Source organism: Lontra canadensis, unplaced genomic scaffold (genome assembly GCF_010015895.1).
Source record: "Lontra canadensis isolate GAN:19392208 unplaced genomic scaffold, GSC_riverotter_1.0 scaffold11, whole genome shotgun sequence".
Classification (NCBI taxonomy): Eukaryota; Metazoa; Chordata; class Mammalia; order Carnivora; family Mustelidae; genus Lontra; species Lontra canadensis.
The window spans coordinates 23654218-23669376 of record NW_022631005.1 but is presented as its reverse complement, the minus strand read 5'-3'; the positions used below and the strand labels follow the sequence as shown (position 1 = coordinate 23669376).

General features: G+C 41.9%; 1 long non-coding RNA gene across 1 annotated transcript; it reads left to right on the top strand.

Annotated features, from left to right (window-relative positions):
• Positions 1-1829: 1829 nt before the first annotated feature.
• LOC116866891 lies at positions 1830-12866 on the top strand. Its single transcript, XR_004382506.1, has 3 exons — positions 1830-1908; positions 11432-11577; positions 12436-12866. It is a non-coding gene; the product is annotated as an uncharacterized LOC116866891 (long non-coding RNA).
• Positions 12867-15159: the final 2293 nt, after the last annotated feature.

The window sequence follows — 15159 nt, the reverse complement described above, 5'->3', positions numbered from 1 at the left end:
AAGAGGGAAGAGCATTTCATTTTTCATCGTACTCATGCTATTAAGCATCTTCTTATACCATGTTTTGGGTTAGTTTGACTGTTTGGATGCCGAATGTGTACATGTTGTTACTTCAAGATAGAGTAACTACTTAAGGACAAGAGTCTGTGGTACTTTCCCACTCATCCTTATCAGGGTTTAGGGCAGTGCTAAATACTTTGCAAGGAAGGACACTAGCACATATTATGCCTACTTTGTTCCCATCAGGTTGTGTGCAAGTGATTGTTCAAATTACCATGTTATGGGGCATCTGGGTGGCTCAGCTGGTTAAGCCTCTGCCTTTAACTCAGGTCATGATCCCAGAGTCTTGGGCTCAGGCCCCAACATCAGTCAGTAAAGCTCCCTGCTTGGCAGGGAGTCTGCTTCTCCCTCTTCCTATACTCACTGCCCTTCTCCTCCCTTCCCCCACTGGTGCATACGCACGCGCGCTCTCTCTCTCAAATGAATAAAATCTTTAATAAATAAATCACCACGTTACTGAAAGAAATTGGAGGTAGTATGATTAGGGCAATAATATCCACGACCCAGAAATCAGGATGATGAATAGTAGTGTGATTTTGGGTGAATTTCAAAACTGCAACCAGGCCTTGATTTCTCCGTCTGTGGAGTGAAGGAATTCCACTACAGTGCCTCCCAGCTCTGTAATCTGCTTTCTCCTGTGGGCTCACAGGGCCATCTGGTTGTCGTTGAAGCGGTAGGAAGATAACTGCAAAAGGCGGTTCAGGGGTTAAGTCAGGAAACCCAGCATGGAAATGAAACCACAGCCCCGAAATGCTGAAGTGCTAGGCCAGTTGGAGATCAAGGAAAGGATGTTCCCTAAGAAATGACCCCAGCGTGAGCCCCAGAGCCTCTATCCTGTTCTCTTTTCCCAGTGCCAGGCATGCACAGCGCAAGTTGCTAACTAGGGAGGGACGGTGCTCGCTGGGGCTTTGTTCTGAGGGGCCAGTGGAGCTTTCACTCCAAAGCATCAACACCTGCGGTCTTGTAACCTAGGCTACAGAACAGCCAGTGGGTACGCAGAATGCAAGTTGATGAGCTAGACGGCGCTGGGTACAGACGCTCCCAGCAGAGCTCACTGCTAAAAACACCTATTTGAGGACATCATGTACCAATTCAAGGGTGGCCCCCCCTTTTTTCTCTCAAATTTTTCAAAACAGGAAGAAAGTTTTGTTGAACTGCAGACACCAATAACCTACGTCCTTCTAGAGAGATCTTTCTGGAAGCCATCCAAGAAAGCTACCTTCACTAAGGGATGCTAATCACTTTTTTTTCCCTCTTTCTTTCTTCTTCTTTTTCTTCTTCTTTTTTTTTTTTTTCCTCTCTGAACTTCTGGTAGCATTTCGGAAGGTTGGCACAAGGCCATCTGAAACCACAGTGGGGTGTTAGGTAATCATGTTCTCATTAAAATGCTGTTCTGTGGTTTAATTTTCAACGGTTTCTTTGCAGCTTGGAAACACACATACTATATTTTGGAGGCAAAGAGAGACTGTTACAAGGCGAAAAGGTGGGAAGATGGGCTGACCATAAGGTAGTTCCTTGTGTGTTCCCAGAAAAGAAAGAGCTGTTTTCATTCTAGAGAAGACAAACAGTGGAAGGTAGCACTCATGGAGCTTCCTAGAGACTGGTGATATTTAAATGACCCTGGGAACAAATGCCTCCAAAACACCCTGAGGTTTGAAAGTATCAAGTAGTGTCTATCAATGACCCTTTGCCCACTTAGTTGTTGTGTTGAGCATTTTATTGAATGTCTACCAAATGTCTACTAGGCACTGGATTAGGTCTTAAGGACAGAGAGATAGGAGCCAGCGCCCACAAGGAAATTGCCACCAGTTGGAGTGGCCGAAGAGTAAGTGGGCAATGCAGTATGGGGTAAGTGGGTCCTGACTCTCCTCATCTTCACCTCTGAGGAATTTCCATTTGGGCCTATGAATTTTATCAGTGAAGACAGCAAACTAAAGCCCAAGGTTATCATTTCCTTTTTAGAAGAGAGGATGTGAAGCCTCCAAATGTTCCTATTAGATAGTCTTCTACTACCCCTGACTTCTTCTTTCATCCAACCCAACCTGTTCCCACCTGACCAGCTCTGGCTCTGTGACCGTGACAGGTCCTTGACTTGGCCACTCCTCCTCTGCTATTTGTACATTCCCAGCAATAGGATCTTGGCTTCCTTCCTAGTTCTTCAGTTTGGCTTTCAGCTCCCCTGGGGCCTCATGGAAACTACACTGGCCCCTGTCCTATCCTTTCAGAGGGATTCACAGAAAAGTATCCAGAAATGCTGTCCAAAATGATGAAGATGGCTGCAGGTAAATGGAATTGAATAAATTCAGCCCCAGGCCAATTGGACTGTAGGCCTGATTTGAGCATTTCAGATCAGATGAGCATTACCAATCAGACCTATTCTAGTAATAGGTGCAATTCTCCCTGTTCTAGAAATGGGTGAAAAAAAAATCCATCTTTGGATCTCTTTTCCCTCCAACATCCTTCCACTTTCTTCCCCTCTGCCCTCACTGGTTGTGCTGTTTCTCTTTTTCTCCCTTTTGTTTGACAGTGTTATTGTATGTATTTTAGGGGAGAAATTTGCATAGTTACTTTTGATATTTGCTTTGGGGGATTCAGGCTTTCACAAAGCACCTACAATCGGTTGAAATTTAGAAGTGCCTTGTTTTTCCTCTCTCAATCCTTAAATACTTAACTGAAATGAGACATTCTTGCAGGGATCTTCAAAAACGTTTAAAAACCAACAGGAAGGCTTTGGATTTAATTAAAAACCCTCTCACTGGCGAGCATTTTCGAGGCTAGTCAAATCTGCTGATGCTTCACTGGAGGTTTTTATAGAGACCAGAAGGTGAGCGTGGAGTGAGATGGACTGATTTAATGCTAGTTTCTCAAAACACTGACATTAAAGCAGGTAAAAATCAGTGTGGTTTTCTTCATGGGGGGTTTCGCTTTGACTTTCAACATTGAAATCTGAGGGTTTGATGAACCCAGAAATGCAAAGTGAAACTTGGGAGTGTGACTGCTCATCAAGCCAAACAGACTTCTATGAGTGGAAGCTGTGTTCCAGGTAGTTTCTTATCACCATTTGTTACGTGTCACCCTCTACTCGTTACAAAAAAAATAGTCCCTTGTCTCTAAGGAACTTTTATTTTAATATTGTCAGTCAGCCATATAGCAAGGCATTTTCTCATTTTCCTCAAAGTTCCCACTCATAGGATTACTTTATTTAAACTGGAGGTGCCATCTTTGGAGAGTGGATTGTAGGGACTTGATGCCTGTGTCTTCCGGAAGATTGGAGGAAAGGGAGTAGTGAGAGCTCCATCTAACTTTGATTGTTATCCCCTCTGGAATAGGGGCCTCCTCCTCTTGCCCTCCCCCTCCTTTGGCTGTGGCAGCTCTGGAAAGCAATGGAAGGGCCAGAAAATGTGGAAGGGAGGCCTTGGGCCGCAGAAAATACATTTTTCTCTCTTGCCACTTTTGACTTGTTGGGCTCAAGTAAATCAATAACATAGCATAATGGAAGCCTACCCACCACATTGCTCTGGTGTATACGTTCAACATCTTGAATGCTGAATTCACTCAGATTCCTGAAAATAAAAAGTAGAAAATGTACAGAAGAACCTTTGTTTTCATAACACTTTAAATGGATTTAGTGGTGTGGATCAAATGGATCAAAATTGATGTCTGGGTGTTTGCCTATGCAGTGAACGCAGCCGTTAGGTCCTAAAATCCCGTGAATCAAGGTACCTGAATGGAAGAGGCGCTCTTTCTCTACACCTCTCCCTGCCAATTGCTTGCTTACTGTTGTTCCAGTTTACCTGAGGACGGAACAAAATCGGTGATTGAATAGCAAGGTGCTATTGTGTGGCTCTGAGAGTTACACATGCTCAGAGTTTCAGATGTGATTGACAGAGGAGTGTGTGAATCAAACCCCTTGTTTGGTTTCGCAGTCACAAAGATCCCTTTCCCTTTGAAACCCAAGAAGGTCCCCTTCTCTGGACCTGTGGAGGAAATTAGGCAGCAAATAACCATGAATTAAAAAAAAAAAACAACTATTAAAACTTTAATCAATGTAGCATTTATGGGGCATTTAGGAATTTTAGGATGGCTTTCTTAACCTACCTTCTGAATATAGCCACCTATAGAGAGCACCAATTCTAACAGGTATATCATCTTCTCTAAATTGTCTGATCTGACTGTGGTTATTATTTAAACTTTAAATAAGTTGATTTTGATCTAATTAGATGATATTAAGAGGAAACTGACCCAGTGATCAAAGGCTCTCTTCCTCTCTCTTTTCCTGATAATAATTCAGATCAGAATTCTGCATAGAGATTAGTGACTCTTTGGAACAAAGATTTTGTGTTTGGCTCTCAGAAATGGCTGTGCAAATATTCAGTCTGAAAGCCCTTTTAATGGCTGAAGATGGAGGAGTTGACAATCCTGGAATGGCCAGGTGGAACTGAGCTGGGATGAGTGGTTTCTTGGCAGTGAGCCCATTCTCATGATGAAAGCTGGGAAAATTTGCTTGGGGAAAGTAACCCAATGATATGAAAGGATTAGGCAGGCTTACGTTTAGCAAACTGTAAACCATGAATCTGAATGGTGTACCACTTCTCCACACAGGCAACTGCTTTGCTTATAAAATAGAGCAACCACAATTAAATGAGAGGAGAAACTAAGGAGAGAAGGGTGTTTCAAAGTGATAGCGCACCTACAGAAACCAAGTTTGCCATCAGTAATTCCTGATCCGTGCTGAGATCAGAGTCATCTCAGCAAAGTGAACAGCTCCCTGACATCACCCCAAAGACAGGTGGAAACTTCTACCACCTCAAACTTGCACAGACTTCAAGTTCACCTTCCATCCCTTGCTCCTATTGGTCCAGCCACTTAATGATTTCACCTCGGAATACTTAGCTATTAGTGACACTAATTAAAACCTGCCTTGTTTGTAAAATGCTGTGAAGGCAAATTGTTCCAAGAGCTATCAATTCTGGTAAAGGCCATGTCAGCTTCAGTTATGTGCTCATAAATGTAAATCCAACCTGGTCAATAATCTCCAGGGATGGTCTGAATTGCACAGCTGGCTTTTTAGAAAATATGTGTGGAGGAACATGAAAAGATTGCTGAAAATGCCTAAGTAAGTTTAAATAATAAATGGAACTATATGAGCAGAGGGAAAGCAGAACATGGGCATCCGATATGTACTGTATTATACAAAGGGGTGATTTAGGTTGGGTCAGCAAGGTATTGGGGAGGAGGTTATTGAAATAAGAAGTCAGCACAAAGCATAATAAGATTGACACAAATTCCCAGCTGTGCCCGCTCCAGGTCCTTTTTTCTTTTGCTGGCTGCCCTCCTGTCATTACCCCTAGAAGCACTGGGGAAATAAAGGTGGAAGATGACTTTGCCAGTCACCAGTGTGTTGGGTCTATGGACTTTTATCTTAGGACTCCTTCTCCAGGATATTATTTCACATAATACAAATATGAAACTTATGGATAAATCGTCAAAACATCATTCATTGAGTTATTCAGCAAATGTTTAGTAGGTGTGTGCTTTGTGCCTGGCATTGTTCTAGGTAGTGGGGATACAGGGGTGAAAAGACAACTCAGTGAGCTTGTTTCAATCAGGAAGACATGCAACAAACAAGTAGACAAATGTACATGATAATGGCAATAAGGATAATAGAACAGGGTAAAATTTGTGACATCATGGATGGACCTAGAGGGTATCATACAAAGTGAAATAAGACAGAGAAAGATACTGGCAATCTTTCATTAAGACATTCATAATCTGTTTGTATCAACCACCTGAATCATCAGTCTGGGCTATACAGGTTTTTTTGGTTTTTTTTTTTTTTGGCTTCTTTTATCTTTTCCTATTTCTTTTTAAAATATTTTTAATTTTTTTCCTATTTTATTAAATTAGGAAATCATATCTCAATTAGAAGGTTTGGGAAAAAGCACATATATTTGCTTCTGGATATCTTAGTCTTACACAGATCCAGAAATTATGGTGAGAGTCCTCTCTGAAGACCGCATCTGATGTTTGTCAGATGCTCAGTGGATGAGCTTATCACACTTAAATGTGGGACAGGGGATGCTGCAAACCAGGAGATAATGGCAAACAGATTCCTAGTCTATTCTTGGCTTCCATTTGGCTCTAGAAAGTATTTATTTATGTCTTATTGCCACATTCAGGTGTGTGTTTAAATATATGAAATAATACATATAGTAGGTTTTGCTTTCTCATAGTGAGGAAAGCCATTAAATGCTGGCAATGAATCAAAAAAAATTATTATCATTATTTGTATTTTTGAGCACATGATTCAGTCTTTTAAAAAAATTCCAGATATCTTATCCTTCACATGTCCATACAGGTTGAGGCAACTGATAATGCTGAATATGTCAATGACATATACGTATGGCAAACCACTGGGAATCATTGAAATGATCATGAAGAAATTATTGTTGTTTATTTTGATTAATTTTTTTTTCATTTTATTTAAACTAATTCACCCCACCCTGCCTCTGACAACCAGCGATCTGTTCTCAGTAGCTATGAACTTGGGGTTTTTTTTTGTTTTGTTTTTGTTTTTAGAAAATTCCACATATAAGAGAAATCATACAGTATTGTCTTTTTCTCACTTATTTCACCTAGTGTAATGCCCTTGAGGTCCATCCATGAAGAAATTATTTTTATCTCATCTTTTGTTTCAAAACCTCCTTCCTTGTGAGTAGCCAACATATGTCATTATCTATTGGTGACTGTAATTTCATAATGTTCCCACTTTTCACCATTTCCTCTGTGGTGGGTGCTGTGGTGTCCACTGCACAGATCTTCCTCCAGAAATGAAGGACTTATTCTCTGTCCCCCACACCTCCCAGTTGCTGGGAGTGCAACCGGAAGGCGGCTTGCAGCTGTCAGCCCTCATCAGCTCTTGTTGAAATGAAATGATGATGATAAAGAAAAATGCCTCACCCAAGGTCATTTCTCCTTCAAGGGGCTGACTGATCCGTGTGGGGGTAGAGGCTCCATTCCTTGTTCCAACTGGGGGACAACTCTGAAGGGTTGTCCCAGCTTCAGAACTCCCTGTGGGATGACTTAGGACTGAATCACAACTCAAATTCTCCCTTTGTCCAATCCTGCTTCCTTTCTCTCTTTTTTGTAAGTGTCGGTTTTAAGAGTAAGCCCTAATAAATGCCCTGCATGTTAACATGTCTCAAATCTGCTTCTGGGGGAAATCTGACCTGTGATAGCTGGCACCAGAAGACATGGAAGAAAGCAGTCACTAGAATTTGGGTCCAGTTTACATGCTGCTGTAATAAGAACCCCCATCACTGGTGGACATGGGGCACAGATAGCCCCTAATTTAGTGTGGTAACACCACTGAAACTCTTACCCGTGGTGGACTGGATTGATACACCGATGGAAGAAAGTGTGATGGCTCATGCAATGTATTAGGCTTTTCAGAAATAAGGGGGAAATGGTAACTTTAAGGATAGTGGAATTTGGTAGCTGTAACTAAACTTTAATCTGGAAACAGAACCAAAATCTGAGAGTCATTAAATGGTAGTTAAAATCTAAGTGTGAAATTCAAAGGGCCTCCTTGGTAGCATACAAAGAGGTTTTCATCTCCTTCAATAGGAGAGAATGGTGAGGATCTGGCCCAGGATCTAATTTTAAGAGTAATTAAGCTCTAAGAATGTATTGAAATCCCCCGCTAAGGCTGGTCTGCTATTTTAAGGCTAAGATCTTGGTTGGGAAGAAATGGGGCCCTGAAACATGGGCTTGGGACACCTAGATTGATGCATCCAAATATCTTGAATCCTGAGAATTACCTGAGCCCTCTGAACCTGCACAGGTGGCCCAAATCATCTCCTCTGGGGTAATGCTTCACATTTGCCTGAAGATGACACAGAGACAGAAGGGAAACTGTAAGACAACATGCATTTCTTCCTTCCCTTCCTTTTCTGTTCATTAAATCAATGACTAGGGCTAAATCGCAGCAGAACGCAGGTGAGGACATGCTGGTCTGGTCCAGGGAGGGAAGTGCAGGACCTAGCCTACTTGTACCAACAAGATCCAGGAGAGTGCTGGACGCTGAGGGTGCAGGACTGAGAAGGGCAGAAAATACATTTGATAAAAGGGAGTTTATCAACAGGGGAGCACTCTCCTGAGATATAGGATTTAACATATTGGAAGGGCCCCTAGCAAATGGTACAAACACATGGCTAGGATGGCTCTTAGAAGCTTGGGAAAAGTGATGGTCTACACTAATTGAAGCAGAAATGACAGAATTTCTGTGGCAGATGGTGGAAGAAGGAATTAAAAGGCTCAGAGAAGGGGACACATGAGAGTGGATATACTACATAAGGGTATAAAATCCCCACAATGATTATGTTCTATGGAAGGGCCAGGAGGACACACCATTTCCCAGAGCAATAAAGAATGCCAGTGCCTCATTAAGAAGCTCAGTGGTGTTTGTGTTCTATGTTCCAGACCTGACAACAGGAGATAACATTACAGAACTGTGTTCACAGATATCAGGGATCAAAATATCCAGAACAATAGAGGCTTTTAGCAATGCTTTACTGTCAGAAGCCAGGTGGGGAAAATTATTGTAATGAGCAGCAAGGTCAAATCGGCATCCAAGGAGGCCACCTGACCCACAGGTCATTGTAGAGATAGTTACTAGAGCTCAATGTCTATAGGCGCAAAAGAATTGTGCAGCCCATAAGTGTGCTACTCTAAAGGAATCACAGATGAATGACCAGGGCCATCATTTCAATAAAAATACACAATCCCTTACCCAATTTCTGGACATGAGTCAATTTTTGAACCAAGAACCTATCACTGAAGGAGGCCTCCAGGAGGAAGGATCCTGAAACACCTCTGTATGTTCAGAAATGAATTCCTCAGTCCTTCCCCAAAGGGACAATGGCCACTTACTCTGATGACTTTGCATTGGGAAAAGTGGAATGCTCAAACTTTTCCAAAGACTGTTGAACACAGAGCCAGAGTTGACACTGATACTTGGAGACCTAGAGCATCATCCTAGACCCTCTTTGAGAGTGGGGGTATATGAAAGCTAATAATAAGTGGAGTTCTGGATTGGGTATGGCGCACAGTGAATTCCCTGAATCTATGGATCCACCTGATTATTATTTCTCCAGTCCCTCCATGTACAATTAGAGTAGATGTACTTAGTAGTTGACACAACCTCCACATTGGATTCTTGGCCTGTGGGGTAAGAGATGTAGTAAAGTTCAAATGGAAACTCCTGAAATGGCCTCTTTCCACCCTGTGAACTGACAAGAGAGAAAAAGAAATAATATTGCATTCTGGGGATAATAGCAGGTATTAGCACCAGTCTTAAAATATAGCAGATGGTGGTCCCAATCATCTCACAACTAATAGACTGACCCAGCACCTGAACACAGCAGATCAATCCTGAAAGATAATAGTGGACCACTGTAAACTTAACCAACTACTGGCCCCAACTGCAACTTGTTTGTTGAACAAATTAGCATAGTTTGAGGTAGTCATTCCTCTGGCTATTGCTTTCTTTTTCATCCCTATTGGAAAAGAGGATCAGAAACAGCTTGTATTGAAAGGACAAGAATATCCACTTGTGGTTTTGCCCCAAGGCCATGTTAATTCTCTTGCCCTCTGTTATAAAATGGTCTGAATTATCCGGACATGCTATAGAATATTACTTTGGTCTACAGTATCAATAGTATCATGCTAATTAGGTTGCATAAGTCTTACTTTGGTAAAATGCATACACTTCAGAGGGTGGGAGATAAACCCCATAAAGATTCAGGTACCCACCATATCAGTAACATATTTAGAGGTTCCTTCTCTGAGACATGCCAGGATATCCCTTCAAAAGTAAAGAACAAATTATTGCATCCTATACCTCCCACCACAAAGAAGAAAACACACCATACAACTCTTGGTAGGCTTCTTCTGGTTCTGGAGGCAGCATATTCCGTATCTAGGAGTACTGCACTAGTTCATACAGTAGATGACATGGAAGGCTGCCAGCTTTGACAGGTGCTCAGAACAGGTACAGGTTTAGGCCATATAACCAAGTAGGCCCTATGGTATTGGAGATATCAGTGGTAGAAAAAGATGTTTGTGGAGTTTAGAGCAAACCCAGTAGGAAAATGACAATATAGACCCTTAGATTTCTAGAACAAGGCAATGCCTTGGTTATTGCCATCTGCAGTGAGGATGATATACCTTCTGAAAAATTACTTGTGGGGTCTAATAGAGATTTTATTCTTAGTCATGACAGTACATCAAGTGACCATATGGCCAGAAGTACCCATAGTGGACTGAATTCAGTCAGACTTCTAAGGTTGAGGAGGCCTAATAATAGTCTATAGTAAAATGAAATTGCTACATCCAGGATTGAGCATGAATAGGAGCAGAGAGGGCACAAGCAAACTGCAGAGAAAGGGAATCCAGAGCCCCAAGTCATTTACCATGGTTGCACCAGTGCCATTCCCCCAGCTCCTTTTTTTTTTTTTTTTTTTGAAGACTTTATTTATTTGTTTGAGAGGGAGAGAGAGAGAGAAAGAGAAAGGGAGTGCACAAACCAGGGAGGGGAGGTCCAGAAGGACAGAGTGGGAGGGACAGAGGGAGAGGGTGAACCAGACTCCCAGCTGAGCAGACTCCTTGCTGAACAGAGAGCCTGACTCAGACTCCATTCTAGGATCCTGAGATCTGGACCAACGGCAGATGCTTAAATTCCTGAGCTACCCTGAGCTTCCCAGGCACCACCCCCTTAGCTCACTTCTGTGACTATATAGACTATGACTTCTCTGACTATGACCAGCTGATAGAAAAGGAAAAACTCTGAGTTTGGTTTGTGCATAGCTTGACTTGGAATGTTTAAACTGAATATCATGGTGATTGCACTACGTCCTCCTCAGGGTGGCCTTGAGAGAAATGGTGATGGAAAATTCTCCCAATGAATGGGCTTCTAGGGTACATCTTTACATAGAAGCACAAGTGGCCTCAAGGTTAGAATACATTCAGACCCTACGTCAGTGGTGAATGCCTTATTCAGGGGCCTAGAAGGAGAAAGATGGGAAGGTCAGAAACAAGGTTGTCTGGCATATATTCATGTGGATAGACATATGGGAGTAGGAAATAAGGGAGGAGATCTTTGTTTTTCATGATAAAGCTCACAGAGGGCATTCAGTGTGGAAGAAGCACTAAACAACCAAGCAGACAAAGCAACTTGGTCAGATGACATCAGCCAGCCTCTGTCATCACCTCCTCCAGTGTTGGTCCAATGGGGCATGAATAAAGGTGGCCAAGATGGAGGCTGGCATGGACCCAACAGCATAGCATAGACATTCATACTTCTTATCCCCAGAATTCTGGGCTTTATGGCTGAGAGATCCTAGCTCCTAAAGGGGAGCATGAACACTTCTGTCGGGGGACAAAGCAGTAGTCCTACTGAACTACAAGCTGTGGCTGCTATCTGCACACTTCAGGCTCCTTGTGCCAATGGATCAGCAGGTAAGAGGAGTCGTCATCATCTTGGCAGGGGTAACTGGTCCTAATCATGAGGAAGAAGTAGGAATGCTACTACACAATGAGAGCAAGGAGGAATATGGCATTCAGGTGATCTACCTGAGTACCTCTCTGAACTTCCTTTCAACTTTTATGGTAACTGGAGAAGTTCAGCCACCTTGGCCTGGGACAGGCATGGTGACCATTCGCTTGTGAGGGTCTCTGTCATGCCACCAGCAAAACCAGTGAGACTAACTGATATGCTAGCAAAGGGGAAGGGGAACCCAGAACCAGTTGTAGAGATGGAAAATTCAGTTACAGCCCTGAGAGCAGCTGCAGATTGGGGCTATAGTTTATCTAACTAAGTTTCCCCTGGGGGAGTGTCAGAGTTGCTCCCAGAGCAATGTGAAGAAATGGATCTGAGCTGAGCAAGGGATGGAGTGTGCTGGATACCAGGATGTACTTCCCAGATCTTCCCTTAGCGCTGAAGGACAAATTCCTCTTCCTGCTGGGAATGCGGCTAGAAGATGGCTCTCAGCTTTTAGCCCCTTTGGGTGCTTGACTTGGCTAAAGAAATTTCCCTGCCCAAGAGACAACTTATAGCCAATAACTGACCCATGGGGGGTATGAAATTTCAGTCCCATCTCCTCAATTCAGTTAAGCCCCGAAGAGGCTTAGTTATGTTAACTAAGTTAGTTAAGACTTGGTTAGTTAACTAAGTAAATACTTAGAGTTAGTTAACTAAGTCTAGATTAGTTAAGCTAGATCCATAGCTCTATGGGGGATCGCTGAGGACATTGTTGGTATACTGCAACTCAGATTCTCTCTCTGCTCAATCTTGCATCTTTTCTTTCTCTCCAACAGGTGTTGATCCCAAGCCTATGCCTTAATTATAGAATACATATCCTGTGTGCTAGTCTCCCGCTCAGAGCCTGCTTCCTGGGGAAACACCTTCAAAACCACCAAGGCCTCAAGACATGTTGCTGATGGCCAACTGATCTCTTTGAGGGAAGCAGTGAATAGACTGGTGTTCAGATGTGCTATCTTTAACTCACTGGAAATTCCCTCCTTGAAGCACAGGGATGGAACTTCGCCAAAACTGATGCGAATTTACTTTCCCACTTTACATCAAAACTCACAAAATAAGTGTTAGAAATCATCTTCATATAGAACAGGGATTCTTCAGTGATAAACCATCGTCAGATGGACTGTATCTCAGTGAAGAGAGTCTTGCAGATAGTGGTAATGGCTGCACAACACTGTAAATGTATTTAATGCCATTGAATTGTATGCCTAAAAATTGTTAAAGTGGCAAATTTTATATGTGTATTTTTACCATAATCAAAAAAGATCAGTAATGCAACACACCCCAAACCACCGACTTGGGTAAATGGGTGAATTGTATGGTATATAAATTACATCTCAATAGAGCTGTGTCAAAAAAAGAGGCTCGGGTGAGTTCTTCTCTTTCATATATGTGCCCTCTTGCTGCACTGAATTTTTTCCATATAGAAAGTGAAATATCTATACAGACATGATACCAGCTTTTTGCTATAGTATACTACTGATATTATGCAACATTTACCAATATTCTTTCATAGAGAAATCTTGGTGATAGTTATGCTTCTTTCCCAACATAATATTATCATTACCTTTTTTTTTTTAATTTTATTTTTTATAAACATGTATTTTTTTCCCCCCCAGGGGTACAAGTCTGTGAATCTCCAGGTTTACACACTTCACAGCACTCACCATAGCACATACCCTACCCAATGTCCATAACCCCACCCCCCTAACCCCCCTCCCCCCAGCAACCCTCAGTTTGTTTTGTGAGATTAAGAGTCACTTATGGTTTGTCTCCCTCCCAATCCCAACTTGTTTCATTTACTCTTCTCCTACCCCATTAACCCCCCATGTTGCATCTCCTCTCCCTCATATCAGGGAGATCATATGACAGTTGTCTTTCTCCGCTTGACTTATTTCGCTAAGCATATCATTACCTTTTTAACTGGTTTTACAAACTTCCTGGCAATAGTGTGTCATATCCCTATTTTTTTTTATACATTTTTTTTTAAGATTTCATTTGTTTATTTGACAGAGAGAGAGGGAACACAAGCAGGGGGAGTGGGAGAGGGATAAGCAGGTTTCCTGCTGAACAGTTAGCCCAATATGGGGCTCGATCCCAGGACCCTGGGACCATGACCCTAGCTGAAGGCAGACACCCAACTGAGCCACCCAGGCACCCCTCCCTATTTTCTATGAAGAGTGCCTCCTTTATCTGTAGTTTTGGTTTCTCCATCACTTTTAGCAATAAAATCTATCAGTTTTGTGGTGGGAAGCCTTTACAATATGAGTAGTTGTTCTGGAAAAATTTTATTGTTCTATCAAAGAAGTCATTGTACTTTGTGGAAAAATATCACTGAAGTTTTCATGGTTTCCTGCTGTCATTTTTATAATGGATGTCACCTTGGAGAGCTAGGGACAAATGCGTCACCAGTCCACTACAATCCAGTTTTCAGATTTTTCTGTTCATACTTCCTATTCTTACTGACTTCCATTTTTGTTAGCTTGATTATCATAGTCCTATTCTTACTTCTCCCAGCACATATTGCTTTACCTCCCTACATTTGTTCTTGAATCTGTTCTATATATGTAATAAATTATCTTGAGTGATGATACATACATAAGTATTTTCATTAGTACCACTTTTGAGTCATTGATCTGTTTTTGTCAATTAGGGATAATTATAATATTAATGACTGAAAGTACAAATTCAATAAGCAAGAACAATGACATAATGTTAGCTGAGACAAAATGTACTTACACCATGTAACTGAACATTGGCTAAATTGAGCTGATTTGATACTGGGATAACCCAGGGGTTCAAAGAATCTCATTTTGGCAATGGCAACTGCTTTTTTCTCTTTCCTTCTTTTTTTTCCTTGTTCATTCTAGCTGGTTTCCGCATCCATCTCCTTCACCTTCTTATTCTTCTTTTCTTTCTCCATTCCTCTGTTTCTTTTTTAAGAGTTATGATAGTAAAGTGGAAAGAGACCTTGTGATCATTAAGTCCAATGACTTCATTTTACAGGTAAAGAAAGATATCCAGAGAAATTCAATGAACTAATACAAGTCAGAAGAATTAGACCTGGTCTCCTGGGTCCCTTCACTCATGACCAGTGTTTTTTATTTTGGCAGAAAGCCCTCTCCTTCAGCTTTTCTTCTTCTGGTCCTTTCTTGGCACTGACAGTGGTTGCACACATAGTGGTTAAGGTTGTTTGTTATAGGGCTAAGAAAGTGGCGTGTTGTGAGTCAAAACTTCCCTCCTCTGTTTCCTCTCATCCCTGCCCCTATAGAATATTCACTCACAATCTCTGTGCATACTCCTTCCAAATGTCAGACTTATACACTATGCCATTACCATTACCCTAATTCATGCTGTCATCGTCTTTCTCTTACACTATTTCTTCAACCTCTCTTCTAGTTGCTCTGCTAAATCCAAGTATCCATCCATCCTTCCATCCATCCATCCATTTTACTATGGCCAGAATGGTCTCATAATATCACTCTCATCTCTTTGATGTTTCT